The following is a 21,678-nucleotide window of genomic DNA, read 5'->3' as shown; positions in this document are numbered from 1 at the left end:
CTTTCACACTAGCGTTCGGGTGTCCGCTCGTGCGCACCGTTTGAAGGGGCTCACGAGCGGCCCCGAACGCATCCGTCTGGCCCCAATGCATTCTCAGTGGAGGCGGATCCACTGAGAATGCATCCGCCTGCCAGCGCTCAGCCTCCGCTCCGCTCAGTGAGCGGACACCTGAACGCTGCTTGCAGCGTTCGGGTGTCCGCCTGGCCGTGCGGAGGCGAGCGGATCCGTCCAGACTTACAATGTAAGTCAATGGGGGCGGATCAGCTTGAAGATGACACCATATGGCTCAATCTTCAAGCGGATCCGTTCCCCATTGACTTTCAATGTAAAGTCTGAACGGATCCGCTCAGACAACTTTCACACTTAGAAAATTTTCTAAGTTTTAATGCAGACGCATCCGTTCTGAACGGATGCGAACGTCTGCATTATCGGAGCGGATCCGTCTGATGAAACATCAGACGGATCCGCTCCGAACGCTAGTGTGAAAGTAGCCTTAAATGTGTGTATTCAGACATCAGTGTTTTAGCCTGGTCCGTGTTTACTCTATTTTGTCCGTGTTCTTGGATCCATTACGCCCATTATAATCTATGGGTCAGTGAAAGCCACGGATGCTATCAGTGTTGCATGCGTGTTTCACAGATTATTAGGAAGAGATGCTTTGAAAATAATTTTTTAGCTGTGCAGGGTCAGTGAAACACGGATGACACACGGACCAAACACTGATCCTTCACGGATGCATCACTGACCACCTTCTCACGGATTTGAGCACGGAATGAGGCTCTAGAGTCTAACCTTAACTGTGGGATGTCATGTGAGCTCCCACATTACATGTACTTATGATGAAATGAAAATGGGCAGATTCTGAATGCAGCTTTGGACGTGAGTAGAGAAGAAAAGAAGAAAATCTTGCCAAAAGTGAAGCAAAGCACACACGAAGTTGCTAAATGTTGTTCCATTAAGCATACTTATTGACCTGTATATTTACTGGCTTCTTGGTCTGTGATGAGCCCCTGTCGGGGTGTCCCTAATGCAGAATGGCACATTCCTGTCAGTCTTTCATTGCCAAAATGATAGATGCTCTTTCGAAAGTCACACGGAAGATGCAAAACTCTCCTTCTCCATTCCCTGTGCAAGCGATCTCCCCTCTCCCACCATGTCACAAGGATTTATAGCAGGCCCTGGTGAAAAGCCTGACCTGCGGTGCATTGTGTGATGTGTGTGTAAAAGTTATCGCCACGCCGCATCTGTCTTGTGTGAACTATTTTTGCTGTACCTCATGAATACCGCTCTTACGACTACAGAAACTTCAGCCACAAATACCTCGTATCAGTGAATGTGCAGCGTATTTATTATCGCATTGCGGCCTTTTTTTACGCCAAAATCCCACTAGGCAGCCACAATACGTCACTCTGCATAGACTACTTGTGTGGAAGTCATATTGATGAGTAAATTGCTTGCCTTTGAGGGGTCTGGGAAAGCAGGGTGACAATCCATATGGCAGCTTTCTCGGGCAGGACAGGAAACCTTTGCATACAAGATGTCAAGCAGATCCAGCTGTCTGATCCCGGATCACCGCCTGATGCCGTTATAGTCCATAGAGATCCAACTGTACCGGATCTGGTGAATGCTGGCAGGCTGTTCTCTGCTGGAAACGTAGCCTTAGGCCTTTTTGTGTTTACATTCCGTTTTTTTGCGTTCTGTATACGGAACCATTCATTTCAATGGGTCCACAAAAAAAACAGAAGATACTCCGTATGCCTTCCGTTTTTCCGTTCAAAGATATAACATGTCCTATTATTGTCCGCATAACGGACAAGGATAGTACTGTTCTATCAGGGGCCAGCTGTTCTGTTCTGCAAAAAACGGAATGCACGCAGACGTCATCCGTATTTTTTGCGGATCCATTTTTTGAGGACCGCAAAATACTGAAAGCCATACGGTCGTGTGCAAGAGGACTTCAAGGGGTTCAAGGTTAGAAATATGCAGAGGCATCTTCCAGAGAAAGAGAATTGTCCTGCTAGCACCACCTTTTGGAAGAGAAAGGGCGGCACTGGCAAGACTGTTCTCTTTCCCTGGGAGATTCATCTGCATATTATTTTCCCATAGAGCATTGCCACTAAGTCTCCATACACAGGTGGTCTCCTTAGGCTGCGTTCACACGAGCGTGTCCGGATTAGTTCCGGATGCGTCCCGGTGTGTTGCGGCAAACCCGCGCGAGTAGGAATGCAATTGCAGTCAGTTTTGACTGCGATTACGTTCCGATGTTCAGTTTTTATCGCGCGGGTGCAATGTGTTTTGCACGCGCGTGATAAAAAACCGACTGTGGTACCCAGACCCGAACTTCTTCACAGAAGTTCAGGTTTGGGTTCGGTGTTGTGTAAATGTTATTATTTTCCCTTATAACATGGTTATAAGGGAAAATAATAGCATTCTGAAAACAGAATGCTTAGTAGGTGATCAGTTGAGGGTTAAAAAATAAAAATAAAAAATTAACTCACCTTCTCCTCTTGTTCGCGTAGTTCTCCCGGTCTTTAGTTCTTTAAAAGATGAACTATGGGCTAAAGGACCTTTGGTGACGTCAGATCACATGCTCCAATCACATGGTCCATCACCGCGGTGATGGACCATGTGATTGGAGCATGTGATCTTACGTCACCAAAGGTCCTTTAGCCCATAGTTCATCTTTTGAGAAGTAAAGAAGAGACCGGGACTTACGCGAACAAACGGAGAAGGTGAGTTAATTTTTTTTTAATTTTTTTTAACCCTCAACTGATCACTTACTATGCATTCTGTTTTCAGAATGCTATTATTTTCCCTTATAACCATGTTATAAGGGAAAATAATACAGTGAATAGTCTGTCACCTAGCAACCATGCGTGAAAATCGCACAGCATCCGCACTTGCTTGCGGATGCTTGCGATTTTCACGCAACCCTATTCACTTCTATGGGGCCTGCGTTGCGTGAAAAACGCAGAATATAGAGCATGCTGCGATTTTCACGCAACGCACAAGTGACGTGTGAAAATCACCGCTCATCTGAACAGCCCCATAGAAATGAATGGGTCAGGATTCAGTGCGGGTGCAATACGTTCACCTACCGCATTGCACCCGCGCGGAATACTCGCCCGTGTGAACGCAGCCTTAAAGGGGTTATCCAAGATCTATAATGCCCCCCCCCATATGCCCGAGCACCTCACACAGATCATACTTACTTTGCCCCCCGGCACCCGCAACGCTTCTGATGCCGACACGGCATTCGGCATCGGGGGTGGGGTGGGGGAGTTAGGCCCCTTTCACACGGGCGAGATTTCCGCGCAGGTGCAATGCGCGAGGTGAACGCATTGCACCCGCACTGAATCCGGACCCATTCATTTCTATGGGGCTGTGCACATGAGCGGTGATTTTCACGCATCACTTGTGCGTTGGGTGAAAATCGCAGCATGCTCCTCTTTGTGCGTTTTTCACGTAACGCAGGCCCCATAGACGGTTGCTAGGAGATGATCGGGATGGAGACCCGATCATTATTATTTTCCCTTATAACATGATTATAAGGGAAAATAATAACATTCTGAATACAGAATGCATAGTACAATAGGGCTGGAGGGGTTAAAAAAATAAATAAAAAAAATTCAATTTTTTTTTTTACTCGCCTTAATCCACTTGTTTGCGCAGCCGGGCATCTCTTCTGTCTTGTTCTGTGAGGAATAGGACCTTTGATGACATCACTACGCTCATCACATGGTCCATCACATTATCTTTTACCATAGTGATGGATCATGTGATGGACCATGTGATGAGCATAGTGACGTCATCAAAGGTCCTATTCCTCACAGAACAAGACAGAAGAGATGCCGGCTGCGCGAACAAGTGGATTAAGGGGAGTTACTTTTTTTTTTTTAACACCTCCAGCCCTATTGTACTATGCATTCTGTATTCAGAATGCTATTATTTTCCCTTATAACCATGTTATAAGGGGAAATAATACAATCTACACTACAACTAACCCAAACCTGAACTTATGTGAAGAAGTTCGGGTCTGGGTACCACAGTCAGTTTTTTATCACGCGCGTGCAAAACACATTGCACCCGCGCGATAAAAACTGAACATCGGCACGCAATCGCAGTCAAAACTGACTGCAATTGCATTCCTACTCCTACTTGCCGGAACGCATCCGGACACGCTCGTCTGCAAGGGGCCTTAGCCTATAGCAACCCACGACAGGAACGAGCCTGCCTAGCATCGCGGCTGGCGCTAGGGAGGCTCGTCCCCATCGCGGCCTGCTTTTGACTGCCCCTACCCAAACACCGGATGTTCTCATCCATGTGACGGAGAGATGCATCAGCGGCCGTGCTGGTATCAGAAGCGACGCAGGTGCCAGGGAACGAGGTAAGTACAACCTCTAAGTACAACCTTGGATAACCCCTTAAGGGCTCATGCACACGAACGTATTTTCTTTCAGTGTCTGTTCCGTTTTTTGTTTTTTTTGCGGACCGTATGCGGAACCATTTATTTCAATGGCTCCGCAAAAAAAAGTTACTCAGTGTGCATTCTTGTTTCCATATGTCCGTATTTCCGTTCCACCAAAAAATAGAACATGTCCTATTATTGTCCGCATTACGGACAAGGATAGTACTGTTCTATTAAGGGCCAGCTGTCCCGTTCCGCAAAATACCGAATACACACGAATGTCATCCGTATTTTTTGCGGACCGCAAAATACATACGGTCGTGTGCATGAGCCCTAAAGGAGAGTCAGTACCCTGCCTAAGAAGTGGGCTGCTCTTTTTCCTAAAACAGCACCACCATTGTCCATGGCCTGTGTGTGGTATTGCAGTAAAGGGATCGCTACCCATAGGCTATGTTCAGATGGGAAATATCCACTGCAGGTTCCGCAGTGGAAAACAAGGATTCTGAATCCAGTGAACAGCCTCCCATTGACTTCATTGTAAATGTCCGCCCCTTTGTAAAATTTCACAATGTATTATATACATATGCTACTTGTAAAACTATAACGGCATATAGCCCTATAAGAAAAAAGACCTCCACTACATATAGATAAAAATGAATAAAAGAATAAAGATGAACTTTCACATAAAATCACGGCCCCTCTATCCTGTTGCAGTGCGGAGCTCTCGCACTGTTCAATACGATCAATGTTCCATAGTGTTATTCTGTGCTCAGGTATGGAGCTTGCTGTTTTTAATTGTATGGTAATTCTGATATCTATGGTTCCCCAAAGTTTTTCCAGACAGCTTTTTAGATTTATATCAAGATGCAAACATTAAAAGGGGTTGTCCAGGTTCAGAGCTGAACCCGGACATACCCATAATTTCACCCCGGCAGACCCCCCCCCCCGACTTGAGCATCGGAGCAGTTCATGCTCCGATGCTCTCCTTTGCCCTGCGCTAGTTCGCACAGGGCAAGGGCTCTTTTGTTTACAATAACACACTGCCAGGCGGAAGCTTCCGCCCAGCAGTGTGTTCGTTTTACTGGCTATGGCAGCGCTAAAGCCCATCCATCAGTGCTGTTGACGTCACCGTGCTTCCTGGCAGCCCCATGGAGAGCCGCGATCTCCAAAAAATGCCTTTGCCCTGCGCGATTTAGCGCAGGGCAAAGGAGAGGATCGGAGCATGAACTGCTCTGATGCTCAAGTCAGGGGGTAAATGGGGATATGTGTGGGTTCAGTTCTGAACCCGGACAAGCCCTTTTAAGTATCCAGCTTGAATGTAATAAAAATGTCACTTACCCCAAACTTGATGTGCCAGTTGTTTATAACATACATACATATGCGGCTCTTGGATTCCGGTATTCACACCCGCAGGTGTCTGTAGTCAGACCCGCGCTATTGCCGGCACTTTTGTTGTTTCAGCGCATGCGGACTGTGAACAAGGAGATGCTGGATACAAGCTGCAGATGGAAATTTTGGAATAGTACGATGGTTTTCTCCAGGGTTTCTTTGGCACAGAAATATAGACCTCGCTATGGTTTAATAGTCACCAGACGTGTTTCGAAACCGGAGCAGTTTCTTCCACCTACTGATGCATGTGAACGTAGCCCTAGCCTCAGAAACTATATAAAGGCAGCCAGTAAATATCTAGTTCTGTCTGTATCAGTGGAGGCTGTGCCATCTTTCTTTAGCTGTGGCCCTAAACCGCCTGGACCCCAGACTGATACATTGCAGCAGATCATCAGAGCGTTGTGTGTAGCTTCTGGTGATGAGTTAGTGTTTATTCACCTCCCACAGAGGAACAGACTACTGGAGTTACCGTATCCAGCATAGCCGGGCATCACCTGATTCCCCATTCACTATAATAGGATCTGGGGGGTTTCCGGCAGAAAGCTGGCATTTGGTTATGCAGAATCCATTAAATCCAGTAGACTGTTCCTCTGCCGGATCGGCCTACCGGAGTTACAAAAACAGAGATGTTAACCTAGATCACAGAAGATTGCCCAAACTGGGCAATCCACTTCTCAGGCGGGTGTTATGATTCACTGACTGCAAGCAAACATCGTGAAAATGGTGAGGAATTAAAAGAAAAAGTATACTGCACATGTAGTTAGGAGTTTTTCTAGGACCCTAAGGGTAGCCCATCAAAGTATGATTGTTTGGGTCAAACCCCAATGGGCTGAGCTGCAGGATCAAGCAGAGGTGAAAGGGGTAATCCCATGAATTTTAAAAAATAGATCTGTAGCAAATATTGCTCCCCAGTGTAATTTTCACCTTTCCGCACCCTACTGCGAGTCTTCAGGTTGTGGATGGGCAGCAGCTCGCCCCTGTGACCATCAAGCACCAGCACCAGGATGTACTGCAGTCAGCTCCTGTTAAAGGGGTTATCAGGGCTTTTTCTATTGATGACCTATCCTCAGGATAGGTAATCAATATCAGATTGGGGGGGGTTCTACACATGGCACACCCGCCATTCAGTTGTTTAAGGAAACGGCGCGCCCGTGCCGTGTCCTGTCTCCCTTCTTGTCCGCTGCTGCTGTCCCATAGACATACAGTGGAGAGCAGGAAGAGAGAAGGGAAACTGCTCATGAGCGCTGCCCGCACCGTCTCCTCGTACAGCTGACCGGCGGGGGTGCCGGGTGTCAGACCCCCCCAATCTGATATTGATGACCTATCCTGAGGATAGGTCATCAATAGAAAAAGCCCAGACAACCCCTTTAATGCCTTCCACCCTTGCATAGGAAATAGTTTCTCACACACAGTGTGCTTCTAGTAGTGATGGGCCGCATACCCGACGTGTGCGTTTTGCGGATCTGTGATTTGTGGACTGCAAAAATGGATACAGTCGTGTGCAGGAGGCCTAAGGCTGGATCCACATCTCAGTTTCTTCCCCCCCCACCCCCATTCTTCTGATCCATCAAGACAGTACCCTCTAAAAAAAAAAAAAGGGGGAAAAAACTGATCCTGTGCATCAGTTATGCACATTTGGCATACAAGAGCCTTTTCCGTCTGAGATTTTTTATTTATTTTTTCCTCTGAAAAAATAAACGAAATGGTTCAAACGGATGCAAAATGTGCATAACTGATGCACAGGATTCCTTTTTTTCCTGTTCTCCTGTTCTGACGAGACAAAAAACAACAAAAAACGGTGATGTGGATCCAGCCTTAATCATCACGAGACTAGTAGTGCTGGGCCACTGATGCCTCCCTGAAACCCCTCCTTTCCTGACCACCACTGTGCCTGCCCTCTGCCCTGTCTGTTTTCGGCTCACTTTCGCCAGCTCCTATCATTTAGGTAAAGGAAGCGGTGGCTCTTTGTACCAAATCAGTTGCGAACGACCCATCACTAGCTTCCAGTAATAAACAGCAGCATGTAATGCTCGCCACCATCACCTACAGTTTTGTTCTCCAGTGTCTAGAGAGGGACACAGATATATATATCTCCATCAATTTAAAAGTAGGGATGAATGAAAGATGTCTGGGCCACGGTATCTGCTTCACTATGAGATCAGTACACCAGCAGTGAGGGCAGGAATGCAGGAGAAGGTGGGCTAGAAGGATAAACTGGTACCTTCTAACAATGAGATCCCTCTGATGCTTTGGAAGCTCTCTGTGGACCATGGCTTTTGCTGTGGGATGCGACTAAGAAAATTTCAGGAAAGACCAACTAGAGCAGCTGAACTTTATTTGGGGTTAATTAGAGGCACTGATTACAGGTGTATGCTGACTCCTATTTAACAGGATTTTGAATGTGATTGCTTCTGAACACAGCTACATCCCCAGTTATAAGAGGTTGTACACACTTATGCAACCGCATTATTTTTATTTTTTTTTCCTTCCCTCCACCTAAAAGATTTCAGTTTTGTTTTTCAATTGAGTGGTACAGTTTATAGGTCACATTAAAGGTGGAAAAAGTTTGTCTCATTTTTTTACATCACAGAAACCTGACATTTTAACAGGGGTGTGTAGACTTTTTTATATCCACTGTACATAGAAAAAAACGTACAGTATTGCAATAATACGTTCCTTATGGGAGAAACTACTTTAACATAATAACAGCTAGGATAGAAAGCAGTTCAGCAGCACTACTACATGAGAGCTGGTCACTAGAGTTTTGTTAGCTTTTTCTTTAAAGGGGTATTCCAGTGGGTACATGTTATCTCCTATTCACAGGATTTTGGATAACTATTAGATCGGTGGGAGTCCTACTGCTTGGGCCCCCACCGATCATGAGAATCGGGGCCCCATGCTCCCTGCAGGCCCCTTGCTGCTTCCCTAAAATGACCGAAGCGTTCAGTCACACATGTGCGCGGCCGCTCCATAAATTTCTATGGGAGTTCTGGAGATAGCGGAGTACAGTGCTCAACTATATACGAAACTCCCATAGAAATTTATTGAGCGGCCACAGGCATGTGTGACTGACCGCTTCGGTCATTTTAGGAGAGCAGCAGGGGGGTACAGGGCCGCCGTTCTCATGATCAGTAGGGGGTCCCAACTTGTATCTACCGGAATACCCCTTTAAGGCTGGTTTGACAAGTGACTGATTAGCTGCGGATTTTCTGCAATAGAAAATCTGCAACAGAAAAAAAATGCACCAAAGGGTGCATTTACACCCTGCAGATTTGGTTGCAGAAAAGCTGCAGATTAGATGTAGTTTCATTTTTACATTGTAATCCGCGTTATAAATTGACATGCTGCAGATTTAAAATCCGGAGGTCAGTTTGTGCTGCAGATTTTTCTGCCACATGTGACTGAGAAGGCTCATTCACTTTGCCGGTATTGTACAACGGTGTAGACTTGCTGCACGAAAGGGACCATTTTTTAAAAAAATTTTTGGAATGCGTTTTCTTCCTATTTGGTCTTTATTAAAAATACTCAGCCGTTCTGTCACAAAGGGTTATCTGTCTAGCTGTGTAAATCGTACTTTCACTTTGTGCCAGTCATGTAATAAACCTTACCAAATTATCTAATAAACCTTACCAAATTATCTAATAAACCTTACCAAATTATCTAATAAACCTTACAAAATTACCAAAAGGTGTGGAACAAAGTTAAAATACAGATCCTGCTACTAGAGAATCTCAAGGCTATACAGAGAAAAGGGCTAAAAATTTGAAACAATGATTTTTTTTTTTTAGCTCAAAATGAGTACGATGCAATAATAGAAAAAATTGCCCCCAAAGCTGTATATAGCCTTTAAGGATCATTTCAAGTCACAACTAATGTTAAAGGGATTGTCGGTCTACTCCCCAGGATAGGTCATCAAAATCCCATCAGCAGGGGCCTGACTCCTATCACTCCTGCCAGTCAGCTGCTTGAAGGGTCGGTGACGCATGTGCAAGCATTGTGTCCTCTTCAATGTTTACCTGCACACTAGCTCTCTTGTAGCGGCGGTGCAGTGTAATTACAATTGTTCATCCCATTCCACCGCCTCTACAAAGGAGACCGTATACAGTAAACATTAAGCGTGCCTGCACACTTGCGGATTGCACAGATTCCCATATGGAAAAAACGCAGCGTAGTACAGTACCAGCAACGTGTATGAGAATAGACCAATCTGATGTACACTTTGCAGACTTTTTTCTGAGCGGAAATTGACCTGCTATGAGGATTTCCAAATCCTCGGCATGTCAATCATGTTTGCTGATTTAGGGCTCGTTAACACGAACGTGTGAAGCCCGTGCCAGTGCTGTGGACCGCAAATTGCGGTTCACAATGCATGGGCACCATCCGTGGGGAAGGCGCATGGGGATTGCAGACCCATTCACTTGCATGGGTCCGTGATCCTTCCGTTCCGCAAAAAGATAGAGCAAGTTCTATTTTTTTTGCAGTGCGGAAGCACGGAACCCCAGAAAGCACTCTGTAGTGTTCCGTTCCGTTCTTCCGTTCCGCATCTCTGGATTTGCGGACCCATTGAAAATGTTATGTTTGCGGTTTTAGCTAGTTGTGGATTTCACCCTGGAAGAGTGAGATCTGTGGCAAACGGCATCAAATGTGCGCCAAAAGGCAAAATTGGACATTGCAGAATTTTGGTGCTGATATGCTGCAGAAACGCACATATATCCGCACGGAAATTAGTGTGGATCTTATGTACGTTCACCAGCACCCGTGTGCAGGTGGCCTTACAAACGAAGAGAGCCAGGCCCCGTTCCGGACAGCAGAGACACGGAGCATTAACAGGATTGATAACGCTCTGTGCCTCTCTGTAATCTTTTTACTACAAAATCACAGTGACAATTTTATCTCGCTGTGATTTTGTAGTAAAAAGGTCACAGAGGCAAAGAGCGTTATCAATCCTGTTACTGCTCCGTGTCTCTGCTGTCCAGAGTGTGGCTTGGCTTTCTTTCACGCAGCAGATTACCCGCACAGCATCCGCTTGTGTGAAAGAGCCCTAATACTGCCTGAAAAGTAAAAGTACCTAATAAAGAGCCTACTGAACATGAGGTTAGGGGAGGCTTCTCAACCAACCAGTAGATCAGAGATGGCTTATTTAAAAGGGTCCTTTGGCCTGTGTAGAGTATGTACAACTGTAGTAAATGTGGCCCCTTGACTTTATAGTGTCTGCGCCTGCTTTCATGAGTGAAATGTTCCCAACTGTCTCATTTTTTTAAGTCTCATTTAGCAACTGATTTTGCGCCTGTTTTGGAGGCATTTGCACCTGTTATGCCTATTATGAGTTTTAAGACTAATGCAGAAGTTTTCAAGCTTTTTCCTACCTATTTATGTAGGTGCGTCTGAATTGCACAACATAAACAGCCTTATTTCTACTCCACTCCTGACCAGGCTTATTTTTTCTGTCTGTTTTGAAGGTGAACTTGCGCATTATTTTTTATTTTTTTTTCATCGAAAGAGACTATAGAGATGCAACTCCTTCCTTTCCAGTCACCTGCACAATTTTTTTTTATGCACTAACCAATGAGACCAGTCTTGGTGAATATGAACCTGTCTTATGAGAGAACAACCACTAGATGTCCGGCTTAGGGTCCATTCGCACGTCCGTATGTGTTTTGCCGATCCGCAAAACATGGACACTGGCAATGTGCATTCCGCATTTTGCGGACCGCACATCGCTGGCATTCTCATAGAAAATGCCTTTTCTTGTCCGCAATTGCAGACAAAAATAGGACATGTTCTATTTTTTTGCGGAACGGAAGTGCAGATCCGGAAGTGCGGATCCACAAATGCGGATGCGGACAGCACATTCCGGCTTCATTGAAAATAAATGGGTCCCAACCTGTTCCGCAAAATTGCGGAACGGATGCGGACCCATTTTGCGGACGTGTGAATGGACCTTTTAAACCAAAACAGAAAAACCTGATTTATTAAGGGATTATAAATGAGACACAAACTAAGACAGGCGTTGCCAATGAGGCCCAGTTCACACTTCAGTTATTTGGTCAGTTATTTCCATCAGTTATTCTGAGCCAAAACCAGTACTGAAGCCTACACAGAGATCAGGTGTAATGTAAAGAATTCCACCTTCCAAGATTTTAGGCTTGAGTGAATCGACCTTCGGATCATACAGCATTAAAATGTGACTTCGGGCAGAACAAACTTTGGCCAAACATGGAGCCAATACATTTTAATACTGTACAGAAATAGTATTAAAATCAAAGTATTTGAGCGATAAATTGATAAATCTCCCCCATTGTGTTTTAGATCTGCACCTGGTTTTGGCTCACAATAAGGCTGGGTTCACACGAGCGTGTCCGGATTAGTTCCGGATGCGTCCCGGTGTGTTGCGGCAAACCCGCGCGAGTACGAATGCAATTGCAGTCAGTTTTGACTGCGATTGCGTTCCGATGTTCAGTTTTTATCGCGCGGGTGCAATGTGTTTTGCACGCGCGTGATAAAAAATCGACTGTGGTACCCAGACCCGAACTTCTTCACAGAAGTTCAGGTTTGGGATCGGGGTTGTGTAGATGTTATTATTTTCCCTTATAACATGGTTATAAGGGAAAATAATAGCATTCTGAATACAGAATGCATAGTAAAACAGCGCTGGAGGGGTTAAAAATAATAAAAAAAAATTAACTCACCTTCTCCTCTTGTTCGCGTAAGTCCCGGTCTTTAGTTCTTTAAAAGATACACTATGGGCTAAAGGACCTTTGGTGAGTTAATTTTTTTTATTATTTTTAACCCTCAATTGACCTTGTACTAAGCATTCTGTTTTCAGAATGCTATTATTTTCCCTTATAACCATGTTATAAGGGAAAATAATATAGTGAATAGACTGTCACCTAGCAACCATGCGTGAAAATCGCACCGCATCCGCACTTGCTTGCGGATGCTTGCGATTTTCACGCAACCCCATTCACTTCTATGGGGCCTGCGTTGCGTGAAAAACGCAGAATATAGAGCATGCTGCAATTTTCACGCAACGCACAAGTGATGCGTGAAAATCACCGCTCATCTGCACAGCCCCATTGAAGTTAATGGGTCCGGATTCAGTGCGGGTGCAATGCGTTCACCTACCGCATTGCACCCGCGCGGAATACTCGCCCGTGTGAACGCAGCCTAACTGTTTAAATAACTGAAGTGTGGCCTAAGGCCTCATGCACACGACCGTTCCGTTTTTTGCGGTCCACAAACTGCGGATCCGCAAAAAACGGAAGCCACCCGTGTGCCTTCCGCAATTTGCGGAACAGAATGGACGGCCCATTGTAGAAATGCGTATTCTTGTCTGCTAAACGGACAAGAATAGGACATGCTATATATTTTTTCCGGGGCCACGGAACGATGCAACGGATGCGGACAGTACACTGAGTGCTGTCCGCATCTTTTGCGGCCCCATTTTTTGATAAATGTGCCCCAAGGTGTGGGAACCGTAAGTGAATTACTTCTAATTTGCGGGGCCACACCTGTACCTGCAGGGCTGCATCGGTGCTTGCCGTTTTTCCAAATAGCAAGGCCAGCTGTAGCCTGGCAATTAATGGTAATCTCATATGTAACTTGTGGTCAGACTGCTCCATACCATTTACGGGGTGGCCTAAGGAGTTGTCACGTGGGCCATTCTATCTTCACTTAGTATAGTGCTGCACATGTACCACATGTACACCAGTGTCCTCATTAGGGATGAGCAAATCGAGCTTCGGATCCAAGATCCGAAGTTGATTCGCCCAAGACTTTGTTTTAATGCTGTACGGAGACCCGTCTCCGTAGAGCAGGGGTGGGGAACCTCCGGCACGTGGGATCATTTGATGTGGCCCCCTGCCAGAACATATTGTGAAAATGCTAATTAGCATGTGAAAGGCACAGGAAGGTGAGAACTGCACTGTCTGTCCTCACCTTCCCTGGCCTTCTTCCAGCCCCGCACTGTGTCCTGACACATACAGCGTCAGGATGTAGTGCACGTAGACGCACACTATGACCTGACGCTGTGCGCTGTCAGGTCACAGTACAGCGCGGCGGGAAGAAGACCAGGGAGGGTAAGTGAATCTGCAAAGAGGTAGCGCCGTCTGGAGCTGGAGAGCTAAGTTAATTTATTTATTTTAAAGGGAACCTGTCACCAGGATTTTGGGTATAGAGCTGAGGACATGAGTTGCTAGATGGCCACTAGCACATCCGCAATACCCAGTCCCCATAGCTCTGTGTGCTTTTATTGTGCAAAAAAAAACGATTTGATACATATGCAAATTAACCTGAGATGAGTCCTGTCCCTGACTCGTCTCACATACAGGACTCATCTCCGGTTAATTTGCATATGTATCAAATCGATTTTTTTACACAATAAAAGCACACAGAGCTATGGGGACTGGGTATTGCGGATATGCTAGCGGCCATCTAGCAACCTATGTCCTCAGCTCTATACCCAAAATCCCGGTGACAGGTTCCCTTTTTAAATGTCTGATTGGGGCTGATCTGAGGCTAATGGAGGGTGGGGAGGGTCTGATGGTGGTCTGATCTGATGCTGGGGGGGTCTGATGGGGGTTTGGATCTGAGGCTAGGGGGGGCTGATCTGAGGCTGGGGGAGGTTGATGGGGGTGTGATCTGAGGCTGGGGGTGTGATCTGAGGCTGGGGGTCTGATCTGAGGCTGGGGGTCTGATGGGAGCCTGATCTGAAGCTAGGGAGGGTCTGATTGGGGTCTATTCTGAGGCTGAGAGGTCTGATGGGAGTCTGATTTGAGGCTGGGGGGGCAGATCTGAGGCTGAGAAAGGGACAAAGGCAGGGAGAGTTAAAGCTGGGTGAACCCCTCTCTGCACCCCCCTGGGATGAGCTTCCATTAATGCCAAAATAAAAACTAAATATATAACATTCTGAACTTAAAAAATTATGGTCAAAATGGCACCTGTACTCTATGTACATATATATATATATATATATATATATATATATATATATATATATATATATATGTACAGGCAGCTTTTTATGCTACAAAAATACAGCGCTCTAGATTTTTTTTTAATCAAAGCACAATTTCTGTAACTAATCCCGTAGTCAGTTATATGTTTGACCAAATACAGCAGTCACATTTTTAAGTTGAGAATTTTGTATGGCCCGCGAATGATGTTACAAATATCCAAATGGCCCTCGGCAGCAAAAAGGTTCCCCACCCCTGCTGTACAGCATTTAAAATGTATGGGCTCCGGCGAGGGGAATCACAATAACTTCGGGATTTGATTTTTCAACTTGAAAACCATTTTAAAACTTGGTTACAAAGCCGGTACTGAAGCCGCCTTTAAAAAATCGAATACCGAAGTTATTGTGATTCCCTCTTGCGAGACTTGGGTGATAACTCATTTCAACGCGCCGGAGCTCATACATTTGAATACTGTACGGAGACGGATCTCTGTATCAGTATTCAAACTAAGTTTTGACCGAAGCAACTTCGGATCTATGAGCCAAAGCTTTCATCACTAGTCATCATACACCAGCACTGTATCTCATCGTGGTCCATTGCTTAAGAATAGCATTGCACCTGTCTACAAGCGGATGCGATATTCTGCAGCTGTGACAGAAAAGCCAGAGAGCAGTATTGTGTACCGCTCAGCCGTTTGCCCTACTTCTGGTTGTCCTACAATAGACATACCATAAATGACTAATTCGGAGGGGGTTGTGTGGAAGCCATCGCCGGTCATGGTCATAAATGGGCAAGAGGCTACAAAAATGTCCAGTTCTAGTGCGCAAACGTAGATCGCCATATTACTGTTCAGTGTTCCACGTTCAGTTCACTTTAATCCAAGGGGGTTCTGGGTTTTGCAGTGTTAATACGTGAGAAGATGCGGTAAGGGCCAAGAGGCCTCAGTGATGATGAGTAGCTGTACCTGCAGTGATAGTGCCATCGACAGGTAATAGACTACAATGATGCGTAGCACAAAATCACAATCTCAGCTCTGCTACATCTGCAGGTTTTCTGTTCTGTTATTATGTACTGATGAACTGTTACAGAGAAATTTCGAAAAACCGCCTGTGCTGTGAGATTTTCCTTTCTTCTAAAGTGGAAAAAAGCCTGTTTTGTCGCTTGGGCCCAGAGTCCAGTTTCCCGTCCCTGTGTTACATGCTGGCAGACTTGCTCTTTTTCCAATCGCACCTCCACTTCGTTTAAGGCCAAATCTGACACTGTGTCTCTGCCAGCGTCTTTTAAAATATGCAGCTAGATCCTTAAGAATAAGAGTACAGCTCCTCTGTGATTTTGGGCGTTACACGTATCGCGCCCAAGTATTGCCGTGTAGCAGGGCAGCTATAGGAATGAATGAGGTTGCAGTGCAACACGCACATTTGTTCTGTTTCGCGAATCACAAAAAAATGCAGCAATGTTGAAGCTGCGGTCACAACATGCGAGTCGCACCTAGACCCCATTCATTCCTATGGCTGCCCTGCTACACCGCAATATATCCGCGTGACGTGCAAATAACCTGGAGCCGAAAACGTATGAAAAATCTGTAGAGTAATTGGAGAATAGAACATGTTCTATTTTTCTTTTTGCGGTGCGGAGGCACGGAGAGAAAACCTGCGGAAGCACACCGTAGTGCTTCCATGCGGTTCCGCACCAAACCTTACGGATTGCTGACACATTCAAGAGAATGGGTCCGCATCCGTGATGAGGTGAGCACATGGAGGTGACCATATATAGCGGACCTGCTGTTTGTGCATGAGCCCTAAGGCAGGGGCTGCACGGCGGCACGTGTCGTGAAGATCTCAATGTCGCATCTAATGATGGGGCTCTGCTGCGGCAGTCATAAAATGTCCCAAGTTGAATACAACTTTACCCTCCTAGACCACAATGCGAGTTGTGTACGACTGCGACTAACCTGCAACACTTCTGCGATTTGTTGGTGTTTTTACAGCCAAATCATAGACCTAAAGTAGCCGCGTGACAGCAAGTTGCTCACGATTTGCGCAAATGTTTTTGTGGAACCATGTTTAGTGTAGAACCAGTCGCTATGTTGATGCTTTTCGTAGACTTCTTGGGGCAAGCATATGCCAAAATAATCTAGATACGTTACAAGAGACCAGTGACCAGACACATCCAAACATTTGCACAGTGTGGCGGTAGTATAGTAACTCATGTGTATATATACAACATCTATATGTCTTTATCCGCAGTATATTATAAATGGCGCATTTCCTGGCTGGATCTGACATATGTCGCAGACCATTTGTATATGGACAAGACAGAATAATTGCCGTTGACTCCAGGCCTTTACTGAATGGTACCAGATGCTCAGGAAATTGGAGCCTCTTATTTGCATCACTCAGAGGCAGGAAAGTTTGAGTGGCCGCCAGTTTGTGGTCCTTTTTGGTTACCAGGCAGAATCTGTAAATTTTGGGGGGCTCGCGGATGGAAGGGCATGGACAGTGATATCGCAGAATTTGTTTCTAGTATTTATAGCAATATAGTCTGATATTGGAATACTCCCTTCATTAGCAGGTACATTGCGTGTTTTTTTTTTCTCCTTAAAATGATATGCACGCTTCAAAGGACTATCCTTCACTGTGAAGCAGTTAAAAGCCCAAAAGTGAATAAAGTGTATGTGTCCTCTTACTGTTGTTTTATTTAAAGGCCCCTCGTGTATTTTCGTTTCTCTTTATGTTTTTAATGGTGTCAAAGAGCGAGAGAGAGGAAACTTGCCCTTTAAATTCCAGGATCTGACCCTATTGAGTTGTGTGGAGTTTTTTTGTTTTTTTTTTTCGCTTTTTTTCTGCCTTTTGTTAAGTGGGTTAATGTTCTGTAGGAAATCTAAGAAATCTTCTGCATTATGTCAAAGGATCCTGAAAATTTCCTGGAAAAAAATAAATAAATAAATTATGCCCGCTCCCCTCACAAAAGTGGAATCGGTTTAATAAGATGGTAATGTAATTTCTCTAATATGTTTATGCATCAGCCTGGGACTATTTCTACCCTTCAAGGAGTCATTTTTACCTCAACAATCTGAGGTTGACCAGGTCCAATTCTTATTTGTGAACCTTCTCTATTGACTCTCTAAGCACAGTCCCTCATAAAATGTAAGGGTCCAAGTAGTTCTTTAATTAAAACCTTCCACCAAAAACAGTTTTCTTTCAAATGTTTCTAAATGATATCTGTTCCTGGGAAAGCTGAGTGGCCCCTTATGTAACTTGATCAGGGTTGTCAACCGTCCAGAAAGTCCTGGTCAGTCTATAAAAATAGAGGACTTTTTTCCAGTGCCCGTGAAAAAAAATTAGATGTGTCCGTAATGTTTTGTTGATGCTGGTGGTATTTGAGCAGGTCACTTTGATTACCTAATTCTCATCGTTTTAGAGTTTATAATAAATGCTGGTAATGCGTTTAGTATTAGTATCTGACCTATAGACATGTATTACCGTATTTTTCACCCTAAAAGACGCACCTATGTTTTAGAGGAGGACAGTAGGAAAAAATATTTTTCATTAGACCTCAGATCAGACCCCCAATGTTAATAAGACCCTCAATCAGACCTCAGATACTCCCCTCCCCCCAGCCTCATGTATGCAGCCTGGAGCCCCCGGCCTCATGTATGCAGCCCCCAGCCTCAGATCAGATAAAATAAAAAATCCACCTCTCCTGCTCCGGACGCCGCTGCCCCTCACCTACGGCGCTCCTCCTGCTCTTCCTGCCGCCAGCTGTGCTGTGAACTGAGGTGCACAGCGTGAGGTCACAGAGCGCCCTCACGCTGTGCGCAGCCACAGCACAGCTGAGGACCCTGAAGCGGTGAGTACAGAGCCTTGACCGCTTCCTGGTCCTCCGGTACTAATGAGTGCTTCCATAAAGTAATGGGTGACTAATAAGACACAGGGAGATTTTTGCGCTAATGCGTCTTATGGGGCGAAAAATACGGTATATATTACCTATAGTTGAGTAGTTTTCCAATTTCTGCATAAAAAAAATTAAATTTTTGGATAAATTGTCTATAAAAAAATAAATAAAATCTAAACTTAGGTTGGAAACTGCGATCCGTGCGACTGTTGAGGGTAGGCCTCATGTTCTGATTGGTTGGCAGCCATACTAAAACATACGGGTACCTTTTGTCTGTTACTGTTCAGCAGAAACTAATTATATCTATCAGACTTGTACCAGAACGAAGAGGAAAAGATTAATTTATCACTTGTGATGACTGTTTAGCTTGGTTTGGTGCCAGCTGCTGATACCAAGCGTTGGCTGAATCTGTAAGTGCAGCTGACACCAAAATAACAGCCCGGACGCTCACTACTCTGCGCTTTTCTAGAAAACAAACAGTAACCGATTCCCAGCCGTGGCAGTGAGAGCCAGAGTTACATCTAATGGGCCTGACAACATTGCTCAACCCACAGGAGCAACAATCGCCCAATTTTCTCCGATACCTGAAAACTTCATACAACCCCTACCCCTGTATGCCTGCATAACCTATAGGATTTAACATTCAGGACTATAGGAAAGCTAAGTGACGACCTCCTGAGGGAGCTGGAATAATGGCCATATTGACTGGCACACAGCTTTCCCAGGAACTGATCACTTATTTTTTTGTCACTACGTTCGGTGCATACGCTGAACCTATGGCCCTGGCATGAAATGCATCAAACTGAATAAAAGAAAATATTTGTTGCCCTTGCAGTGGCGTGCCTAGGGTGTTTGGCACCCGGGGCGGGTCCTTTCTCTGGCACATCAATCCCCCATACTTTAAAAAAAATTGTACCCCCTCACAGTAGTATTGCCCTCATTGTACAACCTTCACAGTAGTTTTGTACAGATGTGTGCCCCTACACAGTAGTTATGCCCACATTGTGCCCGCTCACAGTAGGTATGCCCTCTTTGCCCCTTTCACAGTTGTAATGCCCTCTTTGTTCCTCCCTCACAGTAATAATCCCCATTGGGCTTCCTTCACAGTAATAATCCCCATTGGGCTCCCTTCATAGTAATAATCTCCACTGTGCCCCCTTTATAGTAATAATGCCCACTGTGCTCCCTTCATAGTAATGCCCATTGTGCCCCCTTTACAGTAATAATGCCCATTGTGCCCCCTTAATAGTAGTAATGCCCACTGTGCTAGTAATGCCCTCTGTGCCCCCTCCATAGTAGAAATCCCCATTGTGCCCCTTCACAGTTATAATGCCCACTGTGCCCCTTTCACAGTAATAATGCCCACTGTGCCCCTTTATTGTAGTAATGCCCTCTGGCTCTGTGCCCCCTCCATAGTAGAAATGCCCATTATGCCCCCTTCACATTAGTAAAGCCCTCTGTGCCCCCTCTAGTAGTAATGCCCTCTGTTCCCCCTCCATAGTAATAAAGCCCTCTGTGCCCACTCTGTATTAAAAAAACAAAACAAACAGTAACTACTCACCTTGTCCCATTCCTAAAGCTCACATACCTCTATTCCCTGCAGGCACAGATTGCTCTGCAGCACTGTCTGGGCGGAGCTTATGCAGATTTCCGAGCTGCAGGCTCCACCCACACAGGCTGGCAGCACGATCTGTGCCTGCAGGCTGAATGGTGGAGCGGAGAGAAGTCTTCCTGCTTCACCATTCTGTACCCCTCCGGCCTGAATGCCTGAGTGGTGGGGGACAGGACCGCAGCTCCCAGCGATGAGCGCTTCCATCTGTATTGATGGACGCACTCATTGCTTCTGGCATCCCCTGAGAGTCGGCACCTGGGGCGAACCGCCCCCACGCCCCCTCTTAGTACGCCACTGTGCCCTTGCCGACGAATCACACTTGCATGAACGACCGGATCACCCTATAGATGAGCGTTTTGCTCGTTCATCGTGTGACCGGTGGCACATTTAGATGGCCAAATCTGGACGATTATTGCTTCGTCTAAATCCACCTTTAACAGTCAGTCATAACGCATTAATTAGACGTGATAACTCACCAAGTGTGTGTGTCTGCTACATCCATATATGCTGAACCGAGGGGGGGGGGGGGGGGGTTGGGGAATGTGCGAGTCATTTCCGCCAGCAGGTTAAGAGTTAATTCCCCCTGCTCCAGTACTTTATAAATGAAGTCCTGTCTCCGGGGACCGGGCAGAGTAATAGAGTGGTTTGGCAGTTTGCGATGATTCCATGACCTCACTGCAGTCCCCGTGGGCAGCGGGCAGTCCGTCCATCTCTAAAGTCCTTTCATTTATGCTTTTTAACATGATCTCACCGAACATCTGCTGGAGGGTACAAAGGTTTATGTGTGCTGCTCCCTGGCAAGGCCATACCGAGCTCTTCATCCTTTGCATCTGTCCGTAACAGGACCCCTCACCATAACCTTCTAGTCGGACCATCTGCACCTCCGATAGAATGATTTCTGCATCTGCTCCATAACAGGACCCCTCACCATAACCCTAGTGTCCTGTTATAGATGCAGAAATCATCCTATCAGAGGAGCAGACACTAGGGTTATGGTGAGGGGTCCTGTTATGGAGCAGATGTAGCAACCATTCTATCGGAGGTGCAGAGGGTCAGACACTAGGGTTATGGTGAGAGGTCCTATTATAGATGCAGATATCATCCTTTCACCATAACCCTAGTGTCTCCTCCTCTGCACCTCTCTTAGAATATCTGCATCTGCTCCATAACAGGACCTGTCACCATAACCCTAGTGTCTGCTCCTCTGCACCTCCGATAGAATGATATCTGCATCTATAACAGGACCTCTCACTATAACCCCAGTGTCTGCTCCTCTGCACCTCCGATAGAATGATATCTGCATCTATAACAGGACCTCTCACTATAACCCTAGTGTCTGCTCCTCTGCACCTCCGATAGAATGATATCTGCATCTATAACAGGACCTCTCACTATAACCCCAGTGTCTGCTCCTCTGCACC

General features: G+C 45.7%; 1 protein-coding gene across 1 annotated transcript in view; it reads left to right on the top strand.

Moving 5' to 3' along the window:
• The window catches only part of LOC120998544 (coiled-coil domain-containing protein 50-like), a 104,223-nt gene that overhangs the window by 12,272 nt on the left and 70,273 nt on the right, over positions 1–21,678 (top strand). The window lies entirely within an intron of this gene.

This window comes from Bufo bufo, chromosome 1 (assembly GCF_905171765.1).
Source record: "Bufo bufo chromosome 1, aBufBuf1.1, whole genome shotgun sequence".
Taxonomy (NCBI): Eukaryota; Metazoa; Chordata; class Amphibia; order Anura; family Bufonidae; genus Bufo; species Bufo bufo.
This window is presented reverse-complemented; position numbering and strand designations above follow the sequence as displayed.